The 26,947-nt window shown below is 46.6% G+C and overlaps 1 protein-coding gene across 17 annotated transcripts in view; it reads left to right on the top strand.

Moving 5' to 3' along the window:
* The window catches only part of LOC112244826 (neurofascin-like), a 158,300-nt gene that overhangs the window by 56,334 nt on the left and 75,019 nt on the right, over positions 1-26,947 (top strand). For 13 of the 17 annotated variants that reach the window (XR_006079068.1, XR_006079070.1, XR_006079072.1 and 10 more), the window contains exons 1-2: positions 1,540-1,835; positions 21,924-21,982. The exons of 1 other annotated variant lie outside the window; for it this stretch is intronic. The gene's annotated coding sequence lies outside the window, so the exon portion shown is untranslated. Of the gene's footprint in view, positions 1-1,539; positions 1,857-1,949; positions 2,032-21,923; positions 21,983-26,947 lie in introns of those variants that run through there. 3 more of the 17 variants (XM_042299263.1, XM_042299269.1, XM_042299261.1) reach the window with 3 other exon arrangements.

The following is a 26,947-nucleotide window of genomic DNA, read 5'->3' as shown; positions in this document are numbered from 1 at the left end:
GCAGCGTGAATCAGCTACTTACACAGCCTCTTAAACTCTGTTGTTGATAGACACGAACTCTTGGAGGAAGATAGACATTACAACAAGTGGTTGTGATCACAACAAACAAACCAAAGCATTTCTTCATCAGGACTCTTCGATGTACACTCAAGCAGTCTCCCATAGCTCTATACTATAAGCCACCGTCGCCAGTTTCTGGCGTGTGTTGTGAGTGTGTTTGTCTCTTCCTGTGTGTGTTTCTGGTGCGAAGCAACAGAATCAGTCAGTCAAGAGAAAGTGTGTTTGTGTATCTGTGTCCGTGCACGCGGGTAAGTGTGTCTCTGTTTGTGCATATCTCTAAGTATGTGTGTGTGTGTGTGTGTGTGTGTGTGGTGGGGGGTGGGGTGTTGTGGTTGGAGGTGGGCTGTTGTTAGGTTAGCGACTTAGTGTGTTACTAGTGGGGTGGGGGTTATTGATTGGTTGGGTAAGGGTGTTCCGGAGCGGTTGATTGGGTGAGGATGGGCTGAGCGAGCGGTAGGCAGATGGGAGGTGAGGAGGTCAAACCCAGACGCCACAAGGGGATTTCTACACCTTCACCCCCCCCAATCTCCTTCACCCTCCAATCTGATTAAACAACACACTATTGCTTTCTTTACACCCCCTCCCCGTCCCCCTCTCATCTTGCTGCTCCTCTGTGACCCCCAGCCTACTCAAGACACTGTTGGGGATATTTAACATGCCCCTATGGCCTCTATGCTTAGATAACTCCCACCCCCTTACTCAACAGAATACCCAAACACACACACCCAAACACACACATTCTTCGCCCTAACTGCCCCTTCTACACACACACGCACCCAGGACCCCGCACGTGTGCACACACTCTCTCCTGAGAAACACACACCACACGCTCCCTCTATCTCTGGCCGCCTGACCCCACGTCCAGCCGTGTCAGGGTCGACCATACGAACCATGTAAGCCTCCCCAGCTAAGGGTCTACCTCGGTGTGCTACATCAGCAGCTACGCCTCAGAGCAGTACGCATGGACGAGCCTGGGTGTGTGTGTGTGTTTGTGATGTGTGTGTGTGTGTGTGTTCATGCACGATTGACTGTGTCTTATACGTGCGAGTGTGCTCTGCATGTGTGTTCACGCATGGATGACGTGTGTGTTTGCACTTTTATGTCTTTGACTATGTATGCGTGTGTGTGCTTGAGCGTGCTTGTGTGTAGATGTATTTTTGTGTCTTTGACTGGTTTTGGCTGTGTGTGTGTGATAGTGCATGCACATGTGTGAGTTTGTGTCAATGTGTGTGTTTATATGTCTCTTTCTATGTGTGTGTGTGTGTGAGTATGTGTGTGAACGCGTGTGTTTCTGAGCAAGCGTGGGGGAGGGGCTCATTAATAATTCATGAGGTGGGCAGGGAGAAGGCAAGGGGGCGGCAGCAGATGGAGGATCTGTATTTGTGAGTGTGTTTGTGTGGATGTGTGGATGTGGAACGAGCTAGAGCGAGGACAGAAACAGACAGAGAAAGAGAGAGAGAGAGAGAGAAAGAGAGAGAGAGAGAGAGAGAGAGAGAGAGAGAGAGAGAGAGAGAGAGAGAGAAAATAGAGTGTGAAGGAGAGAGGAGGCATCAGTCTTTCTGTAGCATTATCAAATCAACTTGCCCTGTGTTCTGTTTCTTCCTGTGTGACTGGATCTGTCAGGCGGTTTTATTTCCTGGATCTGGATGTACCAGGGGGGACGTTTCGTGACGTAACACTGAGCCCAGAGGACCAGACTAGGACTTCCTGTGATGGGGAAGCAGTGTTCTCTAGGGGAGCACAATTTCACCTGGTCAGATACCCTCCACTGATCGGTAATCTGTCTCTCTTCAGAGGTGTGTGTGTGTTTGTGTGTGTGTGTGTGTGTGTGTGTGTGTGTGTGTGTGCTGTGCTGTCTGTGCTGTCTGTGCTGTCTGTGCTGTCTGTGCGTCTGTGCTGTCTGTGCCCGGCGGAAAGATGCTTTTGTTAGAGTGCGCCACTATGTGTGTTTCAAAGGCTGTCATAGAGATGGTAAGTGTGTGTGTTCTCATTTGCAGAGCTCTTATTTTGCCGCTGTTCATGTGTGTGTTAGCATATGGACGTTTCATTCATAATTTCGATATTGTGGTTATGCGTGTTCACTCTACCGTGCTTTGGCGGGGGAAAAAAAGGCTTTTATTTTATTTGTATTTATTTTACAATTTGGGATATTATCATACAATAATGTTTTCGTTCATGGTCATGAAAAATCCTCTACAATCCTCGTTTGAGGAACGCTGACAAAGTTTTTTTGTTGTTGTCATACATGGTTCCATTTTGTCCCGTGGTGTTTGTCTTTAACAAAAGCAAGTTGTTTCATTTTTACGAACCAGAATGGAGCCTAACCAATCATCAAATCATTGATGCAGCCCAGGTGCCTGTCTAATTACTGCCTTCTCAGATTTGTCTGGTGCTCCGTTGTTGGAAGGGTGTTCTGCTGTGTTCTAAGCTTTGTGAGGTAGAAAGGACACTCATCATGATCCGTGCGCTGGTTAAAATGAAGAATAACAGTGTGTGCGCTGAAAAATACTGCCACACGCACTGATCGGTCCGTCTGACACAGTTTGATTGCTGTTATTGATCATGTCTTTGGGACCACAGGCTATATGCTACCTCTGTCAACCATATCAGTCTAGTGTATATGTCGCTGCTGCCCATTGCCCATTGCCATTGCCCATATCTCTCTAACAGTGGTCATTCATACTTTGTCTGTCTGTACTGAGTGATTGTGTGTTGCCTGTCTAGTGTATCTGTGTCACAGAAGGTTGGTGGCACCTCAATTGTGGAGGAAGGGCTTAGTATTGGCTGGAACAGAGTACATGGAATGGTACCGAACTGATCAAATACATGGTTCCATGTTTGATACCATTCCATTTACTTCGTTCCAGCCATTATTATGAGCCGTCCTCCCCTCGCCGGCCCCCTGTGATCAGTGTGTACTATCTATGGCTACTCCATCTGTCTCTGTTAGAAACCTGGTGATGCCATTGTCATACCACTCCCCCGTAAGTGTGTGCACATGAGTGTGTGGTTCTGTGTGTGTGTGTGTGTTACAGTAATCTGCCTATGGCTTCTTGACTCTCCCAGTGTGTTTGGCAATGTGGTGATGCTGCTGTCTTGGTGTTTGTGTGTGTGTTCTGTGATGTCAGCGGTGTTCCAGCTTCGAGCTGTTGTCAGACAGATGAGAGTTCTTTGTGTCAGAACTCTCCTTAGCTGACCGTTATTCAGACACACACACACACGCACACGCACACACACACACCAAACACACTGGGAAAGACAACGATTATTGGAAGAGACAAAAATCCATCGGCAGGTTAACACACACCAGAAAACAGACACACGAAAACAGACATGGACATGGACAGAGACATGGAAGACATGAAAACAGACCCATGAAAAAACAGACACACGAAAACAGACACACGCACGAAAACAGACACACACACAAAAACAGACACCCGCACGAAAACAGACACACACAAGAAAATCAACACACACACACTTGTGCATAATCAAGCAGACATACAGTGGGGCAAAAAAGTATTTAGTCAGCCACCAATTGTGCAAGTTCTCCCACTTAAAAAGATGAGAGAGGCCTGTAATTTTCATCATAGGTACACTTAAACTATGACAGACAAAATTAGAAGAAAAAAAATCCAGAAAATCACATTGTAGGATTTTTAATGAATGTATTTGCAAATTATGGTGGAAAATAAGTATTTGGTCACCTACAAACAAGCAAGATTTGTGGCTCTCACAGACCTGTAACTTATTATTTAAGAGGCTCCTCTGTCCTCCACTCGTTACCTGTATTAATGGCACCTGTTTGAACTTGTTATCAGTATAAAAGACACCTGTCCACAACCTCAAACAGTCACACTCCAAACTCCACTATGGCCAAGACTAAAGAGCTGTCAATGGACACCAGAAACAAAATTGTAGACCTGCACCAGGCTGGGAAGACTGAAACTGCAATAGGTAAGCAGCTTGGTTTGAAGAAATCAACTGTGGGAGCAAATATTAGGAAATGGAAGACATACAAGACCACTGATAATCTCCCTCGATCTGGGGGTCCACGCAAGATCTCACCCCGTGGGGTCAAAATGATCACAAGAACGGTGAGCAAAAATCCCAGAACCACACGGGGGGACCTAGTGAATGACCTGCAGAGAGCTGGGACCAAAGTAACAAAGCCTACCATCAGTAACACACTACGCCGCCAGGGACTCAAATCCTGCAGTGCCAGACGTGTCCCCCTGCTTAAGCCAGTACATGTCCAGGCCCGTCTGAAGTTTGCTAGAAAGCATTTGGATGATCCAGAAGAAGATTGGGAGAATGTCATATGGTCAGATGAAACCAAAATATAACTTTTTGGTAAAAACTCAACTCGTCGTGTTTGGAGGACAAAGAATGCTGAATTGCATCCAAAGAACACCATACCTACTGTGAAGCATGGGGGTGGAAACATCATGCTTTGGGGCTGTTTTTCTGCAAAGGGACCAGGACGACTGATCCGTGTAAAAGAAAGAATGAATGGGGCCATGTATCATGAGATTTTGAGTGAAAACCTCCTTCCATCAGCAAGGGCATTGAAGATGAAACGTGGCTGGGTCTTTCAGCATGACAATGATCCCAAACACACCGCCCGGGCGCAACGAAGGAGTGGCTCCGTAAGAAGCATTTCAAGGTCCTGGAGTAGCCTAGCCAGTCTCCAGATCTCAACCCCATAGAAAATCTTTGGAGGGAGTTGAAAGTCCATGTTGCCCAGCAACAGCCCCATAACATCACTGCTCTAGAGGAGATCTGCATGGAGGAATGGACCAAAATACCAGCAACAGTGTGTGAAAACCTTGCGAAGACTTATAGAAAACATTTGACCTCTGTCATTGCCAACAAAGGGTATATAACAAAGTATTGAGATAAACTTTTGTTATTGACCAAATACTTATTTTCCACCATAATTTGCAAATAAATTCATAAAAAATCCTACAATGTGATTTTCTGGATTTTTTTTCTAATTTTGTCTGTCATAGTTGAAGTGTACCTATGATGAAAATTACAGGCCTCTCTCCTCTTTTTAAGTGGGAGAACTTGCACAATTGGTGGCTGACTAAATACTTTTTTGCCCCACTGTACCTACACACACATGCGCTCACATTTGTATGCATATACTAATGGTCATACTTGTCTGTCCATCAAACTCAATAATGACGTTAGTCCAAGGTAGGGTGGACGTTGCACATGGAGCACTGATACCACCACCACAATAATGAACAAGCGCTGGCAATTGACCATATCAATCCGGCTTTGGAATCATTCACAATCACAGGGTTCCTTGTCCTATGTTTTCCAATTCATCAAGTAACACGCAGGAACAAGAGCATGGCTGGGCCAGGTTTAGGACTGACATGGTAGAGGGTTGTGTGTGCACTGCACAATGGGGTAGTGTATGTGTGTCTCACTGCATGTCCATGTGTGTGTTTGTGTCCGTGTGTGAGTGTGTGGGGAGGGGTTCTTAGACACTGTGTGTGTCTGTGGAGGGTTATTGCGTACATTGGGAGTAGTGGGTCAGCCTATGGTACACAGTGTGAAAGTGAGGGAGAGAAAGAGTGGAGAGAGCGGGGGAGAAAGAGAGGGGGAGAGAAAGAAGGGGGAGAGTGGAGAGAGAGACAGATGGGGGAGAAAAAGGAGAGGAGAGAGAGGGGGGGAGATAAAGAGAGGGGAGAGAAAGAGAGGGGCGAGAGAGAGACGGGAGAGAGTGCGAGTGAGAAGAGAAAGAGAGCCTCATCCTTTGTTCCTAGGCGGTAGGAGGAAGAGGTTAATGTAGCCAGCCAGCGAGGGAGAGAGAGAGAGAGAGAGAGAGAGAGAGAGAGAGAGAGAGACAGAGGAGGGGAGAGGCCTAATGGATACAGATGGCCTTTCACTGTTAATATTTGGACTGGAGCCTTCAAATCAACCCCCCCCCTTCTCTGCTCACCCTTCTCTCCATTCCTCCATCCCCCCATCTCAACTACCCTTGGGGGCAGATGCAAACATATTCTCACTATAGGACTGGCCCTTTTTCTCTTCAATAGACATGGGAAAGAGACCGTAGATGTCAGTCCAGTGTGCATAGTGTCTAAGGTATACTGGGACTCAATTTGTCACAGTGATATGGTGTATTGCATGGCCACAGGATATTGTAGGCATGTTTTGTTCATGTGTTTGTATGTCTGTGTGAGAGTTCACGTCTCTCTCTCTCTCTCTTTCAATTGCCTCCTCTAACCCTTTATTTTATCACCCGCCTCGCCACATATCCCTCTCCTTGTTTTCCCTCCCCTCTCTATCCCTCCCTCTCCATCCCTGCCTCTCCATCCCTCCCCTCTCCATCCCTGCCTCTCTATCCCTCCCTCTCCATCCCTGCCTCTCCATCCCTCCCTCTCCATCCCTCCCTCTCCATCCCTGCCTCTCCATCCCTGCCTCTCCATCCCTGCCTCTCCATCCCTCCCTCTCCATCCCTCCCTCTCCATCCCTGCCTCTCCATCCCTCCCTCTCCATACCTCCCTCTCCATCCCTGCCTCTCCATCCCTCCCTCTCCAGCCCTGCCTCTCCATCCCTGCCTCTCCATCCTTGCCTCTCCATCCCTGCCTCTCCATCCCTGCCTCTCCATCCCTCCCTCTCCATCCCTGCCTCTCCATCCCTCCCTCTCCATCCCTGCCTCTCCATCCCTGCCTCTCCATCCCTCCCTCTCCATCCCTGCCTCTCCATCCCTGCCTCTCCATCCCTCCCTCTCCATCCCTGCCTCTCCATCCCTCCCTCTCCATCCCTGCCTCTCCATCCCTCCCTCTCCATCACTGCCTCTCCATCCCTGCCTCTCCATCCCTGCCTCTCCATCCCTGCCATTCTAACCCCAGTTTTTTATATAACAGATTTTTGCCGCTGAGGACTCTCCTCTTCTGTCATATAAAGTTAAGCTTTTCACCGTGTGTGTGTTTGTGTCACAACACCCGCTAAGCGTTTCCGTCCCATCAAACTGGTCGCTTGTGTGTGTGTGTGTGTGCGTCTGTGCGTGCACATGTGTGTGTTGTCTGATAAAACCATCAGCAGAATAAAAAAAACATATGCAACAAAAAGGCCAGTCAGAGGAAAAGCCCACGTTAGAGCTTTAACTGACCGGCAGCTTCTGAGTTGCACTGAATGTTCCTTAGTTAATGTTCCTTAGAGAATGTTCCTTAGAGAATGTTCCTTAGTGAATGTTCCTTAGTGAATGTTCCTTAGTGAATGTTCCTTACTGAATGTTCCTTACTGAATGTTCCTCACTGAATGTTCTTGTTCTAGCATCTTCTAGAGAATATTTTGTGTGTCAGGGAACACAGGAAGGTAACTCTCATTACTCATAACTCTCATTACCTGGCAACCCCCTGATATAGCCAGGTAACCCGCAGCAACAGAAAAGATGAAAGGAGGAAGGAATTGTTGAGGAGAGGAGAGGAGAGGAGAAGGGAATGAATGAGAAGAACAGGAAGTCTGTTCCCATGGGATGCATATGTTGTGCCTGTGAGCCAAGTGCTTAACCTACATTACTCAGTCTGTGTGTGTGTGTTGTCCATGTGTTGTGTATGTTTGTGTTATTTATACTCAAAGCCCCCTAGTATACGGCTTCTACTGTAAGACACACTATCAAACATTTACACTCCGTAGCATAGTCTACTGTAACACACATGCTAAAAGCCCCAGACAGCATGGTGATAACCTACATACGTAGCTTCACTGACTGTCCAGATGTGTGTGTGTGTGTGTGTGTGTTAGTCGTGGATTGTAATCTCAACTGTAAGGCTCTCTCCCTATTTCTCTCTGTCACTCTCTCTTTCTCCCCCCCCTCTCTCAAAGTCTCTCTCTATTCCTCTCTCTCTCTCTGTCTCTTATCTCTTTCTGATTGTGGCACATAGAGAGATTGTTATATTTTAGGGTTAATAAAACAATGCATACTGTGGGGTTTGTTAAGGTTACACTTCTGCCTGCCTGTCTGTCTGTCTGTCTGTCTGTCTGTCTGTCTGTCTGTCTGTCTGTCTGTCTGTCTGTCTGTCTGTCTGTCTGTCTGTCTGTCTGTCTGTCTGTCTGTCTGTCTGTCTGTCTGTCTGTCTGTCTGTCTGTCTGTCTGTCTGTCTGTCTGTCTGTCTGTCTGTCTGTCTGTCTGTCTGTCTGTCTCCCTCTCTGTTCTGAGGCTGAGACAGGACGCTTTATGAGTTTACTGTTGAGGTAAACAAAATACTGTAGATTGGACTCCAAGACTGATGCTACTAGGGTACTCCTATGGTACTAATCTTAATTATGCTAATGACTGTGACATGGTGACCATAATGAAGGCTTTTCTTACACCTGTTAATGTCTTTGTCTGAGAGGAACCACAGCCAACATTTAGCTTCTCTGTCTGTTAGGATGGGACGGGGGGAGACTTAAGTCTTAAGATGATATTGAAGTCAAACAGACAGTTAGCGTGAAGAAAGAGCAGCTCATCAGAATTCGCATATATTATTCCCAGCCGTCCCCCTGACTAACTGTAGCAGCCCCCCTCCTCCTGGCATCAGGACACACACACACACTCACACACACACACACACACACACATAGACACCGCTGCTTTCCTGTACACACACACGCACTGTACTGCCAGGATTTGGCTGTGTCTCTGGAGCTGTGGACCTGGCAGGGTCGAATGAGCCTGCGGATAATGAATAACTTTGGGAGTAATGCTGATGTCTGTAGCAGTTGGAGTAAAGGAAATATAGCCTACCATTGTCTGTGAGAAATGCTATTTTTGAATACAAAGTACATGTTTTAAAACAAGTAAAAAGGTGCATAGTGCATTTGGATAGTATTTAAACCCATTGACTTTTTCCACATTTTGTTTTGTTACAGCCTTATTCTGAAAATGATTCAATTGCTTTTTTCCTCATCAATCTACACACAGTACCCATAATGACAAAGCAAAAACTGTTTTTTAGACATTTTTGCAAATGTATAATACATTTTAAACTGAAATATCACATTTACATGAGTATTCAGACCCTTTACTCAGTACTTTGTTGAAGCACGTTTGGCAGCGATTACAGCTGTTGAGTCTTCTTGCATATGAGGCAAGGAGTTTCTCCCATTCTTTTCTGCAGATCCTCTCAAGCTCTGTCAATTTGGATGGGGAGCGTCGCTGCACAGCTATTTTCAGGTCTCTCCAGAGATGTTCGATCTGGTTCAACTCCGGGCTCTGGCTGGGCCACTCAAGGACATTCAGAGACATGTCCTGAAGTCACTCCTGCGTTGTCTTGGCGGTGTGCTTGGGGTCATTGCCCTGTTGGAAGGTGAATCTTCACCCCAGTCTGAGGTCCTGAGCAGGCTTTCATCAAAGATCTCGCAGTACATTGCTCCTTTCATCTTTCCCTCGATCCTGACTAGTCTCCCAGTCCTTGCCTCTGAAAAATATCCCCACAGCATGATGCTGCCATCACCATGCTTCAACGTAGGGATAGTACCAGGTTTCCTCCAGACTTAATGCTTGGCTGTCAGGCCAAAGAGTTCAATCTTGGTTTCATCAGACAAGAGACTCTTGTTTCTCATGGTCTGAGATTCCTTTAAGTGCCTTTTGGCAAACTCCAAGCGGGCTCTCATGTGCCTTTTACCGAGGAGTGTCTTCCGTCTGGCCACTCTACTATTAAGACCTGGTTGTCCTTCTGGAAGGTTCTCCCATCTCCACAGAGGAAGTCTGGAACTCTGTCAGAATGACCATTGGGCTCTTGGTCACCTCCCTGACTAAGGCCCTTCTCCCCCGATTGCTCAGTTTGGCCGGGGCGGGCAGCTCTAGGAAGAGTCTTTGCGTTTCCAAACTTCTTCCATTTAAGAATGATGTAGGCCACTGTGTTCTTGGGGACCTTCAATGCTGCAGACATTTTTTGGTTCCTTTCCTCAGATCTGTGCCTCGACACAATCCTGTCTCGAAGCTCTACAGAAAAGTCATTCGACCTCATGACTTGGTTTTTGCTCTAACATGCACTGTCAACTGTGGGACTTTATATAGACAGGTGTGTGCCTTTCCAAATCATGTCCAATCAATTGAATTTACCACAGGTGGACTTTAATCAAGTTGTAGAAACATCTCAAGGATGTTCAATGGAAACAGGATGCAACTGAGCTCAATTTTGAGTCTCATAGCAAAGGGTCTGAATAGTTATTTAATAAGGTATTTCTGTTTTTTATTTTTATAAATTTGAAAAAAATTCTGGAAGCTTGTTTTTGCTTTGTCATTATGGGGTATTGTTTGTAAATTGTGTGTAAATTGATGATTGATGTATATATATATCATCAACTTACACAATAATATAAATTATCAATTTACACACAATGCCCCATAATGACAAAGCAAAAACAGGCTTTCAGAATTTTTTACAAATTTATACATATATAATTTGTTTAAATACATTTTAGAATGAGGCTGTAACAAAATGTGGAAAAAGGGAAGGTCTGAATACTTTCCAAATACGCTGTATGTACACAGATACTGTAGTATTTTAGCATTTGACATTTGGTTTTTACTCAACCCTGCGTTAGATTGAGTGAATTTCCATTAAAAGGCTACAGTCAGAATGTCTGGTAACCAGTTTACATGACATCTTCCCTGTGGTTATGCTACAGCAGATTGAGTTACTGCGTAAGCTATGTTATATATCCACAACAGTTTATCCAAAGGCTAAACGCTTCAGACACATACATTCTAATGTATATTGGTGAAATTTGTCTTTGACAAATTACCGTTCGGGGACAATAAAGTTTATTTGATCTTATCTTATTTAATATTACCCCGTGTGCTTTTCCTTTTCGCTCAATGACACAGTCAGTGGCTTCAGGCTTGGACTCAGGATCTGATTGGATTTGGTGTCAGTCATCTGTTGTCTGGTCTGCAGAAAAGCAGCGTCAACGGAAGTAATCACATTTACCCCAGCCAGTCCTCCCTCCTCAGCTAGAACAAAAGCCTGCTCATAGACAGTGCTTTAGTGGCAGACTCAGAGGATGTGTCCCAAATGGCACCCTATTCCCTACATAGTGCACTACTTTTGACCAGAGCCCTATGGCACTATATTCTCTATAATATATGGAATACATGCCATTTTAGTGCACTACTAATGAGCAGAGCCCAATGGCAACCTATTCCCTATTTAGTGCACTACTTTCATGAGTAGCCCATAGGGCTCTGGTCAAAAGTAGTGTGTTATATAGAGAATAGAGTACAATTTGGGATGCATGCTCAGACTTACTCTCTATTGTGTTCTCTATACAGGGCTCTCCGAGTACATCAACACTCAGAGTCTAACAGAACACTCAGTGAACGGAACTGATTACAATGAATGGAATTGGTGGCTCCATAAAGACATAAGTTCTTCCTGGTCTCTTAATGACATCATCTCTACCTCATCCCACTTCATCTTATTCGAGTTTACTGGCTGGCTGTGTGTGTGCTGATGATGGTGCGCTGTGAGTGAAAGACAGTGTGCGGCATAGAGTTGGATAGAAGGCTCTTCTTTACCATAACGCATAGCTTCTGTGACAGCATGGGCAGCATTGTGGCACATCAGCCGTCTATCTAGTAGAGGAGAGATGTGCCTAGTGGCCTTAATTAGCTCCGGGGGAGGAGTGGTGAGTGTGCCTTGGGGTTTGGTGAGGGGGGGATAGGGGGTAGGAGGAGGTTCTGGTGCTTGTTGTTATTCCGCTGATAGATTTCTGAGCCTTAAATTAATGGATTTGTCAGCAGCTTCAAAACCGTTCATCCTATTTTTAACCACACACATATGGACACTCACACAGGCACACACGCACCTACACACACACACACACACACACACACACACACACACACACACACACACACACACACACACACACACACACACACACACACACACACACACACACACACACACACACACACACACACACACACACACACACACACACACACACACACAGGAGGCTGCTGAGGGGAGGACGGCTCATAATAATGGCTGGAACGGAGTGAATGGAATAGCGTCAAACACATGGAAACAACGTGTTTGATGTATTTGATACCATTCCACTGATTCCACTCCAGCCTTTACCACAAGCCTGTCCTTTAAGGTGCCACCAACCTCCTGTGATGGACACACGTACACACGCTCACTCTTTCTGTTCGCACAGACCACGCACAAACACGCACACACACGCTCACACACATGCACTCCAAATCACACCTTTTAACCACTTCACAACCATCGCAGATGAACATAATCACATGCACACACACACACTGCTGTCAGTCATTTTAGCACCGTAGTCCCTGGGGGTTCTAATCACACCTCTCTCCTCTATCTCTTCTTTCTCTCCTCTCTAATCCCTGTCTGTTATCACAGAGAGAGGAGGGGTAGAGAGAGAGAGAGCCCTGGAGAGAGGGAAAAACAGACAGTACATCTGACTTGGAAATAGATAAGGGAGGAGTAAACAATAGAGAAAGAGACAGAGGAAGAGGAGAAGAAATGGGGGGGTACATTTGGGAAGGAGATGGAGTGGGGGATGAGTCTGTCTACAGTATGTGTCTGTCCCAAGAGGATGTAACGTAGGACAACTCAACAACCACCATGCTCTCACCAGAATTAACCAAGATACATTTGAAAAACGGCATTTTGTAGAAGGATGAGATGGAGAGAGAGGGAGAGAGAAAGAGATGGAAAGAGGGAGGAGGTCCCAGGAGGAGGTAAAACTGCAGGACTCACCAGCCACTCCAGAATGGCTTTAATCACCACAGTAACCCCAGGCAGATGGGCCCACACTGGTAAATTAGGCCTCGCAGCCTTGCCCGCAGCACAAACACACACACACACAACACACACACACACACACACACACACACACACACACACACACACACACACACACACTGGTCTCGCTTTGTGTGTTACATACTCTAGGGTCCCTCTAAGTGTGCGTGTTACATACTCTATGGTACCTTTATGTGTGTGTTACATACTCCATGGCCCCTCTATGTGTATGTGTTACATACTCTATGGTCCCTTTATGTGTGCGTGTTACATACTCTATGGTACCTTTATGTGTGTGTTACATACTCCATGGCCCCTCTATGTGTATGTGTTACATACTCTATGGTCCCTTTATGTATGTACCTTTATGTGTGTGTTACATACTCCATGGCCCCTCTATGTGTATGTGTTACATACTCTATGGTCCCTTTATGTGTGTGTGTTACATACTCTATGGTCCCTTTATGTGTGTGTGCTACATACTCTATGGTCCCTTTATGTGTGTGTGTTACATACTCTATGATCCCTCTTAATGTGTGCGATACATACTCTAGGGTCCCTCTAAGCATGTGTGTTACATACTCTATGGTCCCTCTAGGGGTGGTGTTACATACTCTATGGTCCCTCTAAGTGTGTGTGTTACATACTCTATGGACCCATCAAATGGAGCAGCAGCCTCAGAGGGAGGTTCATTATTGATTCATGACTGGCCTGTTCTTGACCTCCGCTTTTCATACATAGTCTCTGTGTGGCCAAAGCCTAAAGTATCATTCTCATCCCAAATAATAACTGTAAGACAAAGGACATAGACATCAGTCAGTTAGCTTAGAGCAGCTGCTGGATATAGAACTACAGTATAACTGTGAAAAACTCTGCACTTTGCATGACATGCTCCTGTGTGTAGATATTCATTCGGTATGCGTGGCCAACACACTGGAGAGCATGGCTGACTGTAAATCTGTAGATTACGTATATATCAATGTTGTTGTCTCTGCCTGGTTTTAGTCAGTCAAATACTGTATATTGACTGTTCTGGGCAGGGGATTCTGTCTGTCTGAGAGATAAAGGAAATGTTTTGCTAGATGTTGGATCTTTCCTCAGTCGTATCCTCGGCAACCAGACATGACTGGAGGCAATCTTTGTTTAGTGTACCTTGTCTCTGAGTCAAGGGCAGGTGAGGTTCTCTCTGTACCACGCACACACACGTACACACACATACACAAACGAGCGTACGTGCGTACCTACGTCCGCCCGCACATACACACACACGCGTACGTGTCTGAGATGCAGGGGTTTGATAATGGGGAACACACCTCCAGCCGCACACTCCCGCTGGGGCTAGCCTCCCCTTGGTGGGTTTGTTGCTAAGGAGCCTTGGCGACCAGGTCTCTCTCTATTGGATGAAGTGGGACTGGGGGTGAGGAAGGGGGAGGAGAGGGGAGGAGGAAGTGAGACCCAGATGTGATAATGAGCTGGTGTGCTGTTTTTACATTTCTGCTAGGGAGGGGGGGGGGCGAGATGGGATAAGCGAGAGAGGGGGATAAATGAGAGTATGGTGGGAAAGTGGATGAAGAGGAAGATGGAGAGACAGAGAGAAGGTTGAAAGGAGGGAGATGGGGAAGGAAGGAGTGCTTGAGGAATAGAACGAAAGAGAGACTGAGGGACAGGGTGAGCACAGAGGAGAGATAAAGAGGAGAGGATCAAGTAGAGAGGGAAAGGCAGAAAAGGGAGAGCTTGTTTAAAGAGAGCGAGGTAGACAGTCAGACAGGGGCCAGACAAACCCCTCTAATTTATTTGGTTTCTAGAATGGAGCCATGCCTTTGTTTTTCAGCTAGCCCTTTTCAACACGCACACACACACACTTCAGCTCTAATCATCTGTGTTTATATAGCAGAGATCCATAACCTTCAACCCTCTGTTCCTTGGTCAGTGTAGAGCTGTAGGACTCCTCTCTTGTAGACTTTACTAAACCAGTCTCTACCTCACTCAGCAGTATGGGTCTTCCAGAGCTGGCTTCTCTGAAAGTGGAAGTGTCTCCCATAGCAAAGATGGAAGTCTCAATCTCATGGTCTTGGTGTGTGTGTGTATGTCTTGAGACTACAGATGTGGTCTGGGTGGTCTCGAGGGCTTTGGTCTAGGTTATTAAACAGGTTTTGTCTGGGTCTCGAGAGCTTCGGTCTAGGTTATGAAACAGGTTTTGTCTGGGTCTCGAGAGCTTCGGTCTAGGTTATGAAACAGGTTTTGTCTGGGTCTTGAGAGCTTCGGTCTAGGTTATGAAACAGGTTTTGTCTGGGTCTCGAGAGCTTCGGTCTAGGTTATGAAACAGGTTTTGTCTGGGTCTCGAGAGCTTCGGTCTAGGTTATGAAACAGGTTTTGTCTGGGTCTTGAGAGCTTCGGTCTAGGTTATGAAACAGGTTTTGTCTGGGTCTCGAGAGCTTTGGTCTAGGTTATGAAACAGGTTTTGTCTGGGTCTTGAGAGCTTCGGTCTAGGTTATGAAACAGGTTTTGTCTGGGTCACGAGAGCTTCGGTCTAGGTTATGAAACAGGTTTTGTCTGGGTCTTGAGAGCTTCGGTCTAGGTTATGAAACAGGTTTTGTCTGGGTCTCGAGAGCTTTGGTCTAGGTTATGAAACAGGTTTTGTCTGGGTCTCGAGAGCTTCGGTCTAGGTTATTAAACGGGTTTTGTCTGGGTCTCGAGGGCTTCGGTCTAGGTTCTTAAATGGTATTGCCTGGGTCTCGTGGGCTTCGGTCTAGGTTCTTAAACGGGTGTTGTCTAGGTCTCAAGAGCTTTGGTCTAGGTTCTTAAATGGTATTGTCTGGGTCTCGAGGGCTTCGGTCTAGGTTCTTAAACAGGTATTGTCTGGGTCTCAAGAGCTTTGGTCTAGGTTCTTAAACAGGTTTTGTCTGGGTCTCGAGAGCTTCAGTCTAGGTTCTTAAATGGTATTGTCTGGGTCTCGAGGGCTTCGGTCAAGGTTCTTAAACAGGCATTGTCTGGCTTGTGTTTTAGTTCTGGGTCTCTGATTTTCTGGTCTTGACTCCATCTCTGTTTCTATTGTGTCTGACAGGTTTATGAATAGTGTTTTCATGTAGAGGGATGACATCTCACCATGACTGAAGTGTTAGGAAGGAGCACCCAGGGCAACTCTCTCTCTCGATCTCCCTCTCTCTCTCTTTCTCTCAGATTTCATCCTAGTGATTCCCAGGCTTGTCTGCCAGTTTATAATGGGTTGAATAAAGGGGCATCATGTACTTTGTGTAAGTGGCTGCTTATTTCTTCATTTGCATGCAAGGTTGTCCTCTCGAGTGAATATGTGCTCGCGTGACTTTGTGAATTTCTTGTCCTTTGTCTTTGTGTCTGTGTTATGTATGCATAATTGCTTCATAACACACATGAGCTTCATGCTAAAGGTGAGAGGGGTCTTTAATATTTTAGAGAGGGGAGATGTTTGTCAAGTCATGTAGCAGAAGTAGACAGAACAACTGTCTGTCACTTAGCATATCCCTTAAAGTGTGTGTGTGTGTGTGTTAGCTTCCCAGGTCAAGTGAGTCAAGTCGAGGCAAATATCTTCACGCCAAGTGATCATTTTACTTTAAGTTAGCTTGTCTGTTATTCTAGGCCATTACATATGCTAGCCGCCAGGCCACTGTCAGTGGTCAGTTATACCCATGGTTAACACAGTTATAGTTATTTGTCAGTGGTTATACAGTTATTTGTCAGTCATACCAGTGGTTCTGAGGCTTTCAGTCATGACCCAGTAGATGAAGTATACTGTATATCTAAGCCACTACACAGGAGAACTCTCCCACTACCCCCCAGTGCATCCAGAGTACCGAGACTCCATTTGGGAAACAGTGATTTGCTCAGGGAGCTGTTGTTTTTTTCTACATCAACGTCTTCATGCATAAAGATTTAGATTTAGCCTCACGTGTCTCCAAGTTCAATTTTAGAGTAACACAGAGTGTTAAAGTACGTGTAAGTATTACCCTAGTTTTCTTCACCTAGTTGTGATTACTGTTAAAAGACGTGAGTTAATAAATCATGGGCCTGTGATTTTACACGATCTATTCGCGAGTGCAGAAAGACCATGTGGGTAAAAAGGCCACAGCGTAGTCCTGTTCATTCATCATTCATTCATATGTTCATTCATTCATTTCAATGTATGCTAGTAGAGCATTTGTTTGGCTGCTGTGTGTGTGTGTGTGTGTGTGTGTGTGTGTGTGTGTGTGTGTGTGTGTGTGTGTGTGTGTGTGTGTGTGTGTGTGTGTGTGTGTGTGTGTGTGTGTGTGTGTGTGTGTGTGTGTGTTTGAACACTCCGACCCAGATCTTACACACGCCTGGAGGAGAGACCTCATGGTTCCTTCTTTAGACTACATCTCCACATCTGGTGGAATCATGTAGCCTAGTCACTCACCTCTCTGTCTTTTTGTCCTCCGTCTCTCTCTCTCTCTTCTTCCATCGCTTTCTCTCTATCTCTACCTCTCTCTCTCTCCCTCCCTCCATCTCTCTATCTCTTCCTCCATCGCTTTCTCTACCTCTCTCTACCTCTCTCTCTCTCTGTCTCATTTTCTCTGCCTGCCCAGCTTCCCCTATCTGTGGCTGTCTCGATCTCCACTTATCCTACTTTCCTTCTAGCCCTTTCCCTCACCCCCCCACACACACACATTTGTGTGATGGGCAGAAGTTGACAGAGGGAAGCAAAAAGATGGGAGTTCTTCTACGCTGTCTCTGCCAACCGTGTTATAGTGATGTAGATCACATTTCTGAGACCAAATCCTCCTCTTTCCAAGGTTTGTATTACACATCCTTCACTGAACCCAGACCTGTGTATTTTCCCAAAGACACACATGATATCTGGTTCAGCCCTTTGGATTAAGGCACCATGCTGTTGCAGCTTGGTTTGGCTGCCAGGTTCAAATAGATTTAACGCCTGTGTGTGTGTTACTGTGTGTGTGTACCTCTGTGCGCATGTGTGTCTGTGTCGCCGCAGGCGGCCCAGTCATCATTTATTAACGAGGCTCATAAGGCCGGGCAGTTGGACACAGGAAGTGCTTTAGCTTGCATCACTCCAGGAACCCTGTGATTGATTTATCTGGGATGGAGCGAATTGATGCTTCCTCATGTCCCCCTCAGGGCTGGAGAGAGAGAGACACACACACACACACACACACACACACACAGATATACAGACACATACTGTCCACGCACACACAAACACACATCATTTTGTCCTTCCTCCTATCTCCATCTGTCTGTTCCTCCACCTGTATTGTGTCTGTTCCCTACATTGGCATCACATATTAATCATTAACCAGAGACTTACAATCAATAAATACACTTTTTTGTTGTTGCAGTAAACCATCCTTTCCTGTCTTACATTTTCTGTCTCTCTCTCGTCCTCTCGTCATCTCTCTCTCTCGTTTCCTTCTCTTCCTCTATCCTCTCTCCCCCTGTCCTCATCCTCGACATGTCCCTTCTCTCTCCTTTCCTCTCTCCCCTCCCCTCCCCCTATCCCCTCCCCTCTTCTTCTCTCCCCTCATCCTCTCCTCCATTAAAACTAGGTCATTCTGCAACAAAGTACCAGTGCTCCTGCCAAGCATGACATCCACACACCCTGTGCCTGGCAACCGCTTGTTTATCCTCCCCTTCCTTCATCTTCTCTGTCGTTCATCCCCTCCATCTTACCTTCCCTCGGGTCACTCACTACTGCTCAGTTTTCATTTGGACTTGGTGCTGTGCTCTTTGGTATCTGGATCTTGCTGTAGCCAAGGAGAGCCAGATACTAGAGGCGCGCGCATAGAAACACATACACGTATAAACGCATGCTGCCCTATAGGCTCTACTTAAAACCATCACTATGGTAACAGGAGTATGATGTCATTGGGGTAGAATGTTTGATCCCCGACTCATTACTGTGTGACCTCTGACTTGTGGCTCAGCTTTCACGGCCACACCTTCCCTGCAAGTGTGTGTGTGTGTGTGTGTGTGTGTGTGTGTTTGTTTATTGGAGGGGATGTGTCTGCGCTGTCCAAAGAGCACTGGTAATGGACAGGGTCAAAGGTTAGGCCAGGAGGCCAATAGCGAGGGATAAGAGAGCACACTCAAACACGTCCTCTCACCCGCTCTCCCTACACTGGAAAAGGGTATGGGAGTTGGATAGTGAGAGACAAACATGAGGGAATAGCAGGTGATAGACTGGACCGCCGTCTCCTTGTCTATCACACGCACAAACGCACACACACACACACACACACACGCACACACACACAGACAGACAGACACTACTCAGCCAAGGTGTTTGGGTGGTTGTGGCCATAGGGTTTGTGTCTAGGTTTTTCGACAACAGTCGTGGTCCCGTCTCCATACAGACTCCACACAGTGTGTGTTGCTCATGCTTAACTGGCTGCGAGTGTTTTTTCATGTCCCTGTAACTCTTGGTAGGAGTCCCTGGTGGATGGTAAATGTGAATACATGGAGGACAATGAACATATATTCCCCTCTGTGTGTGTCTTACTGCCCCACCGCGTTCTCTTCATGGCATGGCCCTATGGTGCCTGACTAACACACACACACACACACACACCATTACAGGGGTTCCTTTGCAGGCTTTGCTGGTTGACCCCTGAGGTGTGATTTAATGCAGTACAGCCTAGTGATTGCAGTAAGACCAGACTTCTGAGTAAGCTCCTGGTTAAGATCCATCTATCACCTTAGACTGTGTGTCACGCTTCACTACATGGTGTTAGTTTGACTTATTAAGCTTCATAATTGCACATTAAAAGTTCACTGACGATGACTGTGGTTGATTCGTTGTTTTTTTAAATTTTATTACGGGTTAATTAGGAAAATCCTTTTTTTTTAAACCGTGATCACGGCGAAAGGGATTGGTTTTCTGGTTAAAACACTCTGGAGACTAAGCTTCTGGTGCATAATATTTAAAAAACAGATTTTCCCATTGATGTCCATCAATATAAATGGTCACGGTTTTGTCATTCAGATACTCAGTGTAGAAATCCAAGACGTATGAGTGTTGTATCAGGGGCCATAAGAATGACACACTCCCTGAGACCTGACTGGGGAGGGGGGAAGGGGGGCTGGACTTTTATGAAGGTCGGACGGTCGAGGGAAGGTGGGGCGGAAGAGTGATGAGCGGCAGAGGATTGACGGACGACAGGATGGGGATGGCTGGATGTAGAGAGGGATGTCACTGATCGCGCAGCTATCCCCTGGCCTGTTAGACTGACCTCCGGTCACGTATAGCTTGTGTGTGTTCCACAGTAAAAGCAGTGCAGGAGTAGGATTTCAGTAAAGTCCCCATAGCCACACACACACACACACACACACACAGAGTTCTGTGTGCCCTGCCATCCACAGTGACTAGCTATGACCCTGTTAGCTAGCAGTGTAGCCTGGAGGCAGAGTGACTAGGGAAGTGTTATGTTATGCCCTAATGCTACACTACTACTGCAGGCTTGCTCAGTACAGCACACTCACTACCCATCTAGGGCACTGCTGTTCTGCCCTTCAGCCATGCTAGGCACTTAACCTAGAAAACCACTGCCCTAGTCGCCCAGCTGCTCAATCGACTCTGATACGGCCTCGAATAACGTAGTTCCACATGAACTCTGTGTCATAACGATGACTTAAAAAAAACAACGTTCACTCTTTTGACGTGTGTTATGTCATTGTTACGGCAGTGTTCTTTAGCCCTTGTAAAGATTCATTCAATGATTGCTGAAGTGTGTGTGGGGGCGGGGCCCTGTGTGTGTATACCATGGCCCTTGCAGACAAGGCATTTTGTCAAGGCATGGCATCTTTTGTCTGTGCGTGCCTACATGTGCATTTTTGTGTGTGTATGAGTGTGAAAGTCTGTTTTCATGTGTGTAATGTGTGTGTGTGCTTGTGTGCGCGTGTGTGCGTGTGTGTGTCTCCCATAGTGAGTTCTATGTAGTATACTCAGTGTTCTCTCCTCAGGGCTGTCTGTGCTTAAACAACAATAAAGGCAAGAGAATAAGGGATGAGATCGTCTAGTCTTTTACATCTTCCCGGTCTGTGTGCTCTGCTGCTCCGGCTCTCTCTTTTCCAGTTGTTTCTCCCGTGGTGAGCCTGCTGTAAACCTGGAACCATGGCTGTAAACCTGGAACCGTGGCTGTAAACCTGGGGCCATGGCTGTAAACCTGGAACCATGGCTGTAAACCTGGGGCCATGGCTGTAAACCTGGAACCATGGATGTAAACTTGGGACCATGGCTGTAAACCTGGAACCATGGCTGTAAACCTGGAACCATGGCTGTAAACCTGGAACCATGGCTGTAAACCTGGAACCATGGCTGTAAACCTGGAACCATGGCTGTAAACCTGGAACCACGGCTGTAAACCTGGAACCATGGCTGTAAACCTGGAACCATGGCTGTAATCCTGGGGCCATGGCTGTAAACCTGGGTTCATGACTGTAAATCTGGGGCCATGGCTGTAAACCTGGAACAATGGATGTAAACCTGGGGCCATGGCTGTAAACCTGGGGCCATGGCTGTAAACCTGGGGCCATAGCTGTAAATCTGGGGCCATGGCTGTAAACCTGGGGCCATGGCTGTAAACCTGGAACCATGGCTGTAAACCTGGGGCCATGGCTGTAAACCTAGGGCCATGGCTGTACACCTGGGGCCATGGCTGTAAACCTGGGGCCATGGCTGTACACCTGGGGCCATGGCTGTAAATCTGGGGCCATGGCTGCCTGGCTCACAGACAACACAGTTCTTTAAAAACACTCCATGAAACAACAGTGGCATGAGACGAGTGTGTTTGGCTCTGTGTCAGATGCACACGCATGCACACACACACACTTTATCGACACACACACACAGTCCGAGGTGTGTAGTGTTTGTGAGCTATTCCTCTACTCCCTTACTGTCTTCCTGCGTTGAGGCAAACAAAGGGATAAGTGAAGCGTCAGCAGATCTAAATAGAAAGAGAGGGTTTTTTGGTACTGAGCTTCTGAGACTCCTCGTTTTCCCACTGATTTTCCACATGAATCATCTAAATGTGTATTTTTCTCTCTCTCCCTTTACAGGTCTGAGCAGTTAGCGTTTTAATCAGTGAGGACATAGAGGGTTTCGTCGACACATTGACGTAAGTCTCAGAAGCATTGTGTCTGTCTGTGTGCGTGTGCATTCATGCATGCGTGTGTCTTGATGTTCACTGGTCTTTGTCCAGACCTTGTCTCTCCCCCTCAGACTGATACGACCCTGACAGAACTGTCTACTGTCGGTCTGTCTGTCTGTCTGGGGCTGTCTACTGTCTGTCTGTCTGTCTGGGGGCTGTCTATTTGTCTGTCAGCTATTGTTGTCTGCTTCACCTCAATCCAACTGTGCACTTTCACGTGTGTGTGTGTTTGTGTCTGTACTGTGACAGCTGAGGAGCTGGTAAAAGGAGTGAAAGGAGCAACCGAGTGTTTCAGTTCAGAAGATTTCAGCTTTTTTGGGGGGAGGGGAGTGCATCTTGGATGTGTGTCTGAGACCCGTCTTTACTGTGTGACTGTGTAGTGGGGTGGAATGGGGTGGTTTGGGGGCTGAGGGTAATTGTGTGTGATAGGTACTGGGGTATTTTTAGAGCTGGAACAGGGGACGCGGCCTCTGGCCTGACTGGGGGGGAAGGGAGGGAGGCAGGGGTAGTTAATGTGTCAATGCCTAGGGCACTGCCACTGTCTGAAAGAGACAGACCAGGGCAGAGAGTTAGAGAGAAAAAGAGATGGAGAGAGGGGGGATAAATAGAAAGGCAGAGAGAGAAGGGGGGAAAGGGAGATCGAGAGAACAATGAATAGAGAGAGAGAGAGAGAGAGAGAGAGAGAGAGAGAAAGGGCCTTGGGTACCAGGGTTTACCCTCACACTGCCATATTGTTGTGGGCTGTGTGTCATTAACCCCCTTCTGACACGTGATAATCAGCCCCCAGCACAGGAACACACACACCCTCAGTCATACACATCCACTTGTTTCCAGTCTATAGTCAAAGCACTAGATCATCACTCATTGTCTTGGATACAGTCTACAGTCTGTACCTTGTCTGTTCAGCACCAACAAATGGACTTGAGACCAGACCTGCAAATCTAGATGCCATGTATTACCCATCCACAGATGGGCCTTCTTACTTTAGCTCTCAGGGGGGAAATGGCCTCTCCAATATACTCTTCTGTGTTGTAACAAAGCAGAGTGTCACAGATAAATTTCATGTCACCATAAACTGAAATAGCTCCACAGGGCTAGATCACTCCAGCTGCTAATGCACACCTGAACCAGGTTATGAAGGTTCTCTAACACAGAGAGACTACATGCCAGCAGAGACAGAGAGATATCAAGTTTTACTTCACTACCTGCTATGCCAATCTGTTAGCCTGTGTAATAGGTGGTTGGAATAGCTATTTGGGGGGCTTTAGGTGCATTAGGCACACACTCGCACTTCACACTCTCAGGCATGCACACTCTCAGGCATGCACACACACACACACACACACACACACACACACACACACACACACACACACACACACACACACACACACACACACACACACACACCCTCCACTACACCAGAGCTTATTAATTTTACCTACTCAGCCCTGTCTCTGAGGTCCATTATCCCACAAGAGCTCCATTAGCCTTCATCACGTACCCTCAGAATGGCATAATGGAACAACCCATTACCGTCACACAACCGGATTAGGTAGCAATGACACGGGCGGAGCAACAGCAAAGGGGGGTGGAAAACATATACTACATGAACAAAAATATGTGGACACCTGCTCATCGAACATAACATTTCAAAATCGTGGACAATATGGAGTTGGTCCCCCTTTGCTTCTATAACAGCCTTCACTCTTCTGGGAAGGCTTTCCACTAGATGTTGAAACATTGCTGCGGGGACTTGCTTCCATTCAGCCACAAGAGAATTAGTGAGGTCAGGCATCCCAAAGGTGTTCGATGGGGTTAAGGTCAGGCTCTGTGCTGGCCAGTCAAGTTCTTCCACAGCGGGCATTGTCATGCTGAAACCAGAAAATGACCTTCTCCAAATTGTTGCCACAAAGTTGGAAGCACATAAGTGTCTAGAATGTCATTGGATGCTGTAGCGTTAAGATTTCCCTTCACTGGAACTAAAGGGGCCTAGCCCAAACCATGAAGAACAGCCGCAGACCATTATTCCTCCTCCACCAAACGTTACAATTGGCACTATGCATTCGGGCAGGTAGCGCTGTCCTGGCATCCGCCAAACCCAGATTAGTCCGTTGGACTGACAGATGGTAAATTGTGATTCATCAGTCCAGAGAATGCGTTACCACTGCTCCAGATTCCATGGCGGCGAGCTGTACACCACTCCAGCCGACGCTTGGCATTGCGCATGGTGATCTTAGGCTTGTGTGCGGCTGCTCGGCCAAGGAAACCCATTTCATGAAGCTTTCATGAAGCTTCATAAAAAACAGCACTTACAGTAGCAGAAATGTGACGAACTGACTTGTTGCCACGTTGAAAGTAATTGAGCTCTTCAGGAAGACCATTTTTCTGTCAATGTTTGTCTCTGGAGATTGCATGGATGTGTGCTTGATTTTATGCACCTGTCAGCAACGGGTGTGGCTGAAATAGCCTAATCCACTAATTTTAAGGGGTGTCCACATACGTTTGTATATATAGCGTATTTGCCTGGGACTGGTAAATGCTCTGTATATAAATAAATGGAGACAAAGGCTGCACATCCCAAATGGCAACCTATTCCCTATGTGGTGCGCTCTCGGGTCAAAAGTAGTCCACTGTATAGGGAATCAGGTGCCATTTGGGACGCATTCTCTAAGAGCAGTTGATGGGACATGGATCCATTTGGACAGATAGTCTCAACACATCAAATATTTATAAAATGGATGCCGTAACCAGTGTCACACAAAATATGGGAGGCAGAAAAAGCTGTAGAATCCTTTCAAATAAATCACACCAAGTCCTCCTACCAAGGAAATGATTAGAAACGAAGAAATCTAAACTAAATATCCCCTGAATATACTTTACGGCAGAAGCTTATTTTAAACAGTAGTACTTATGAATTATAAAGTGTATTATTTCAATAGGGATAAGTGACATAGGGTTTATTTTAAGAAATTGCCTTTTTTAAATAATGGAAGAAAATGTGCATAATTTAGATAGTAATTCTGCATAATAGTGTAATTTAGCATGCTAGTTTTCTGCTTAATTGATGCTAATTGTTGTAATTATAACACTTAGGTTAATGTCGTTATCTGTATATGTTATAATGTTCATGGTGAATATTCAAATCCGCTTCCAACGCCTTTTTACTGAGCCCACACACACACACGTGGACGCAGTCACACACACAAATTCACACACACACACACACACACACACACACACACACACACACACACACACACACACACACACACACACACACACACACACACACACACACATATATTTGCAAACTACGGAACTCACACACTGAAGAGCAAAGACATACACACAATGGAGTGCACACATGAACAGAATCTGCAGCTACACATGTGCGCCATATACTAACTTATCAGCGAATCAGATAGCAACTCACACACACCTACCTCGCTGCGCACATGCTGAGCCCAGACTGAGCCTGCTGTCCTCGCTCACCTTCTTTCCTGTAGCCGGGACCTAGCTCCCGTTTCCACCCAACAGCCATGGCCTGCTCCACACTGAGCCCTGACCTCACATCCTCCATTGCTGTTGACCGGGCCATGTTCCTAACTGCGATCTTCCTATCGTCACATTCTAGGTCACGTATGCCCACCAGCACCTCTGTTCCTACTACACCACCATCAGGACATGCCTCAGCGGCCTCCGATTCGTGCGGAACACGCTCCAACTCATGGGGCATACGTAAGAGGCAACCACCATCAACAGCGCCCCATCACCTTCAATATCCTCTCCGCCAGTATCACTGCTCTCAGGACGCTTCCCGCATCCTCACACTCACCATCTTCAGTTTCCTTCTCTCCGTGCCCTTCGGAGTCTCTGTTCAGACATCAGACGCAGGTTCCAATCACGCCTGAAGTCATCCGAACCTTACTATAATTACATCCACTCAAACCAAATTGTATGTCTGATACGCCCAACAAACCCTCCTCGGGCCCACACCTGATTTCACCACGTTTGAGATCAACCTCCACCATCACCCGCTAGCCGACGCACCAGCAATCCAGCCCTCCAGAAACTTCCGTCAAATCCTCATGCCCACATTTGTGCACATTTGACAAGCAGAAGGCTAAAACCCTTATGTACCCCTCCGGTTGGCTGGATGTTCCTTTTGGGCGGACCAGCTCAACCTCAGGCAACGACCGGGGGCTGTCCCCGTCAGTATGCTTAACATAACCACAAATCACGACTTGGGGGCTGACCCTATCGGGAAGCCAGCTACAAACTCCGATCCACGACCGGGGGCTGGCCACCCCGAACACCATCCCATAGCAAAATCTATCAACAACTACCCTTTCTGACATGTTTGTCAGATGGTGAGAAGCTGAACTCCTGAAACCAGGCAGAACTTAGCCTTGGTGACAGTATGTTTCCTCTCTTGCCATCTCCTTATGGAAATGTCACGGTAAACAGTATTTACCCGACAATGACAGCAATGGAGTTGGCAAGAGCACAAGCAGATCTGGAGCCAGGCTAGGCAGAACTAGCCATGGCCTACCAGCAGGGACATACACTGACCCTTCTGTTCTCTAATAGAAGTTAAACCAATTCAAGGCTTTCCTCTGATTCCATATTAGTGAAATCAACTCTAATCAAGATGACACCTTTGGTGTGGAGGACAAAAGGAAGATCACACTTAAACATACTGTAGCTGCGCTAATTTTCTGGGTTGATCTGTTATGAAGTGCTGTTTGTTCTTATTCTCAAGGAGGGCACACCCAACACACACACACTCCAGAAGCCAAAAGAGTTGGTCTTCAATGGTAGGTCGAGCACAGCTAATTCAAAAATACGTGTTGCACCAACCAAAATAAGACTAGTCGTAGCTAAGTCCGGCGTAAGCAATCCTCGTTCATGAGATGTGATGCGCCATAA

This window comes from Oncorhynchus tshawytscha, linkage group LG02 (genome assembly GCF_018296145.1).
Source record: "Oncorhynchus tshawytscha isolate Ot180627B linkage group LG02, Otsh_v2.0, whole genome shotgun sequence".
Lineage (NCBI taxonomy): Eukaryota > Metazoa > Chordata > Actinopteri > Salmoniformes > Salmonidae > Oncorhynchus > Oncorhynchus tshawytscha.
Note: the sequence above shows the minus strand (reverse complement) of the source record. Positions and strands in the feature narration are given on the sequence as shown.